This window comes from Nelumbo lutea, chromosome 7, assembly GCF_056320005.1.
Source record: "Nelumbo lutea isolate HS-2025 chromosome 7, American lotus-T2T, whole genome shotgun sequence".
In the NCBI taxonomy this organism is placed as follows: domain Eukaryota; kingdom Viridiplantae; phylum Streptophyta; class Magnoliopsida; order Proteales; family Nelumbonaceae; genus Nelumbo; species Nelumbo lutea.
In genome coordinates, this window is record NC_142690.1 from 10483003 (window position 1) to 10489002 (window position 6000).

Here is a 6000-nt window from a genome sequence, read left to right on the forward strand (position 1 = left end):
TACAAGCATTTAAGTTTATTTTTAATCATATTGTTACTTTTATTAATTCTCAATTTCTATCTTATTATGATATATTTAAAATTTAAATAATTAATATGAAGAAGATTTTCTCATGTGCAACGCACGCGCAGGAAGGGAAGTTCAAACAATTAATATGAAGAAAATTTTCTCACTTGCAATGCACGCGCAGGAAGGGAATTTCTTATCAAATCAACCATTACGACTATCCCATCCTATTTCATGGCAACCCAACTCCTGACTTACAACATTTTCTCTCAAGTGAATGCCATGGCACATGACTTTTGGTGGGGTTACTAATCTTGACAACCTCATATTTATCTTCACAATTGAAATAACTTTCATAGGAAAAAGGATAAGGGAGGACTCGATATTAATTCCTTCCAGATGTTAATATTATAAACAAAGTTGTTGTTATGAAACTTGCTTGATGCTTTCTCAATGAAAGAGGCAGATCTATTATCTCATAAATACATTGGCATCATAAATTCTTTCTGAGTATTAAGAAGAAGAATAGTGATTCACTAATCTGGAAATGCATCCTTGAGGTCAGATCAGACCTAAAAGGAGCCCAAATGATTATATATAGCTAACGGCTGGTCTACCAACATTTATGAGATCCATGGCTTGGCCCAACGACTCTTCAGACAGACCACAATGGAATTAATAGAAAATTTGTGAGCTTAATTGACCCTGTGAATGGAAGATGGAATACATCTCTAGTCATGAATCAATTCCACCATATGGTTGCCCAACAGATTTTGAAATTAGATTTACCCATGGTACTTAGCAACATCTCAAAATGGCCACTTAGTCTGGACTCTTACCCCCATGGAGGCTTCACGAGTGCATTAGCTTAGAAACTTCTACAAGAGGAGAACGCTGAAAGTTCCTTGAGCTCTCTTGCAACTCCAGCCTCTCATGGTCTAAGTTATGACAATGACAGGTGCTGTCTCCTCAAACCCAAATTTTTATTTGGAGATGCCTTAAAGAATATCCTCCTAGTAAGGCATTATTTAGCAAGGTTTTCTAAAATGGTGGATGATATTTGTCCCCTTTGTAATAATGCTGAAGAAGACGTGGACCATCTCTTTCTTTGATGCCCAGCAATACGACCCCACTCTGGTTTGCTTCCTGCTTAGGCATTCGAATAGATGACAGAAGCTCTTGGACATTGACAGTGTGGTTTAGCCACTGGTGGAAGATGATTTGGCAACACTTTAGATGATGACATTATCACTTTTAGCAATTTCTCCATAATTCTTAGGTTTTACTGGAAAGCCAGATGCGAAATTGGTTATGCGAAATTGGTTATGGAGGAAAAGCAATTGAGGAGCTAATAACTCTAAAAATCTCTCCTACCACTCTTCCCAATGAATCTACTGTGGTTAGATGTTGGCAGCCTCTTCTATTCAGAAACGTTGGTAACTGTTTAGAAGAAATTAGAAATTGGAATTGTTTATTTTATTGTCAAAATTTGGATGGTTGATAAAGAGAATTATATGACATTTTTAGGGTATTTTTGACTTTTCAAATGTCACTTAATGGATGATTAAGTGAGAGAAAGAGACTGTAGCAGACCGATTGAGAGAGAGAGAGAGGATTTTGAAATTATGTGTTTTTGAAGTCAAATTCATGCTCCTTAAATAGTTTATGAAGAGTTATGAAGAAAAGGTAAGTGCTGGTTTAGAGAAGACACCTTGAATTGTGTCTCTTGATCACACCCAATCGAATCGTGACCGTTGATGTTTCAAACATTAGAGAAGTGCGAGCAAAGTGCGCCTCTAAAGCGCCTCATTGCACCGCACACACACGCACATACGCGTGCGCATACATTGCACGGTATCAAACCCCCATACTTTCCTCTACTATTTCTAAGGAGTGTAAATCAGCTCCTATTAAAATACTGAAAACAAAGCTTATAATTTTCAAATATAGGACAAGTTTAAAAGTGGGTTTTGTAAGAGAAAAGCTAATTTTTCAATCAAATGTGCAGGTGCAATTTCTCATGTAATTGACCAATCAAACCCATTGGATTTAATCTCTTATGAGATTAAAATCCAACAGTTTAGGTATTGAATTGTCGTATTTTAAAGTTTGGGAGACCAAATTGTCACTCGAACCAAAGTACAGGATACTAATATGAAAATTTCCCTTATTTTCATTATTCTTCTATTTGTTCCATTAGCTCAACGTTCATTTCTTCTAGTAACAAGATGACCATAACAACCTGTTAATCATCAGATTTTTTGTCATTATTACTCTGTTAATATATAAATTGTTTAAGATTCATCAAACCAGATTTTATTCTGATTTTTCTGTCATATTTATGACAATCAAGATGATATGGTTTCTGAATTTGAATGATACTCAAAATCACCACAGCAAAGCTTGGTGGGTTTTTATCCTAGACTTAAGATTGGAAATAATGTGGATATTCAATTTTTTAATCTAATTCGAATTTAGATATTATGTACCTGACCCGATTCGAATTCGATCCAATTACATTCTTGTCCATACATGCCTTCGGAGCTGTGTAATTAACCTGAAACCAAAAGAACACACATTATTTAGTGAACCAAAGTAATTACTCCGCACATGAATCATGAAAAATATTTACAAGTGTTGAGGAATTGGATTAGAGAGATTGATTCTTACTACTTCCACATTGGGTTCCTCGAGGAATCGGGTTGTCACAGTAGTTGGCAACGTAGAAGACCTTATATATCCATGCTTATCATTTTCTCCACCTCCTTGGTGATGTGTTGACGTACATAATTACACATGGAATATTAGCCTTTTTCACAGCATCACAACAAGCTTGCGATGGTGGAAGATGCGGCCCCTCCTGAACGAATCGCTCGCATTGTTTCAGAACCCTGTGCAGAAACCTGATGTCTGTATATCAGAATTCCAGCAAACAACAACGCTGCCAAGGTAAAACCTGCCATTATCACTTTCTCTCTTCTTTCCTCACTCACTCTCTCTTTAGTTTGGTCGGTGACAATGTTGGACTGCTCATGGTCGCCATATATAGAGCTTAGGAAGAGGTGAATGGATCAAATTTTCTGATGTTTGAGGGTTGGCATTGTTAGAATAAAAGGGTGGTGAGAATCAGTAACTAATCATGTTTAAAATCAGAATTGGAATGAGCTATTCCCATAGTCTGTTCAGTTCAGATAGGAATCAGAATAGGAATTAGAATAAAGTGAAACATGATTTCATTCTCAAGGGAGGGGGAGGGAATGGCCATTCCCTCAAATGAGAGAATACCATTCCACCAAAAGTTGGAATAGGATTCCAATTCTATCCAACCAAACAATTGAAATCGAAACGGCTTATTTGGATTCCAATTCCAGACCCTTATTCCTGTTAACCAAGCAAGCCCTAAAAATAGTTGATTGTCAATTGTAATCAAATCACCAAGTAGCAGCCACTACTGGACTCCATAAAAGAGGTTGAAACATGAAACTAACCACTACAAATGGTGAGTGTGGAGGAGAATTTGCTTCGGTGGACAAATATAGACATGCTAATTGACAGTGAAGGAGGAGAATTTGCCTTAAATATTCCCGTGCCTCCAGTGGACCCCACAACTTCAAATCAACAATTACAAGATTTTGTAGTGGGCCGAAAGATAAAGCCTGAATCAGATTTGGAGCCCAACATGGAAATAACATAACCCTTGCTTACAGGAACCACAATTGCCTACTTATGTTTGAAGAAGAAGGCACGACTCAAAACTCTCGACCACCAAATGAGCGTGGGCACTAGTTCTTTTTCTATAGTCGCCAAGGTGGCAGGCCGTGAAATGCTACCACAGGAGCCATGAGTCCTCTCTTGGAACTACTGCCGAGGGGGGGGGGGAGTCAATCGGCAGTTCACTATTTTAAATATCTCCTCCGCATAGCTAAACCAGGTTTATTCTTTTTGAGTGAAACTAGATGTAATGAAAAAGTCTAAGAAAATCTTAGGCACTCTATATGATTACAATTACTTTTATGTGGAATCTGGTGGACAGAGAGCTGAAAGAAATCAAATGCTTGGTTCATGATTGGAGATCTAAATGCCATAGCCCATGAAGGTAAAAAGTTTGGAGGGCAGAGAGCTGAAAGAAATCAAATGCAACTTTTCAGAGATTTTATTCATACCTATGGACTAATTGATATTGGTTTCCATGGCCCTCCCTTACCTAGTCAAATGGCCATGGCAATTCATACTTGATAATGGAAAGGTCAGACCATCCATTGTGTTGCCCTGAATGGATGGAAAACTACCCAAATTCTCATGTGCAACATTGGAGATCAGCCAGAAGTGATCATTTGCCAACTGTTTTATATACAAGTTCAAATAGAACCAATTACGTGGGCAGCCCAAGATTTGAAGCAATCTAGACTCGGGAACCCGGTTTTAATAGCGAAATTGATTCAACTTGGAAGCAAGAGAGGAATTCCTTCTTACAAAAGTGTATGACTTGTAAAATCCAAATAACACAAGGGGGAGGAAAATTCTAGGCAACTTTCGCCAATACATCCATGACATTGAAGAGAAGTTACGGGCAATTCAAAATAGAAATGTTGATGCTCCCACAAAGATGCAAGAGTTGAACTTAACCACCTGTTAGAAGCAGAGATCCCGGGTCACCTAGCTCTGAGAAGGGGATGGAAATACTTCTTTTTTTTTCACATCTCAGCCTCTAATAGGAGAAGAAGAAATAGCATTGAGTGGCTACAAAATAGTACAAGGCCATGGACAACAGATAGAGATGAAATTGATGCCATTGTGAGGGAGTTCTATAAGGATCTCTACAAATCTTCCTGACCAACTGTCCTGCAGATCAGAGATGATGTCATACTTAGCACGATAAGTAGCGAAGACAATGAATCTTTGTGCAAAGTACCCTCCTTTGAGGAAGTTAAGGATGCACTTTTCAGTATTGGCCCTTTTAATTAAGGCCCTAGGGCCAAATGGACTACTAGCTATTTTCTTTCAGAGGAGTTGGAATGAGATAGATAGTGATCTTGTGAAGTTTATTCAATAAATTTTCATCACTCCAGAAACTGTTACAGAAGTCAACGACACTCTTATCGTCATAATCACGAAGAAAGATAGCCTCCAAACAGTGAAGGATCTATGCCCCATCAGACTCATTAATGTAATTTACAAAGTGGTGGTCAAGATTATAGTTAATCGTTTAAAGCCATATATGGACACAATCTTCGCGCCAAGACATCAAATTCACGATAATAGAATTATTGCTTCAGAGGTAGTTCACACTCTCAACCATATGCAAGGGAAGCATGGAGAATTCATTTTAAAGCTTGACCCAGCCAAAGCCTATGACAAGATTTGAGTGGTCTTTAATTTCTTGGAGTGGTGTTTGAAGAGAAGAGGCTTCTCTCCCCATTTCTGTAAGCTAATTATGTGTTGTATTGCTTCATCAAGCTTTAGCATTTTACTAAATGGTTAAAAGAGTTAGAGGTTTACCCTAGAGAGGGGCCTACATCAAGGTTGTCCCCTTTCCTCGTACCTCTTCATTTTGTGCACTGATGTTTTGTCGAGAATGCTTGATAAACAACTTCAGGTGGGGGATCTTCATGGAATTAAATTCGGGAGAAGCAATCTCAAGATCAATCACTTGCTATTTGCTGATGGCCTTCTCATTTATGCATGTAGTACGCCCTTAGAGCTAAAAAAAGTTAAAGAGACGCTTGAGAAATAATGTAGTTGGTCTGGAGAGGAGGTCAATTTTAAGAAGTCCTCAATCCACTTTACTAAAAATGTTCACTGCCGTCAAAGAGAGATGTTGGCAAATCGGATTGGTGTGGCACACATGCAACGCAACGAGAAATATCTCGGAATCCCACTCCTCATGAAGCATAAGAAGGTAGAGTTCTAGCATTTCTTATCGACAAAATAAGTGCAAAATTAAAAGGGTGGAAGCTTCACTACATCTCACACACAAGGAGAAAAATCATAATT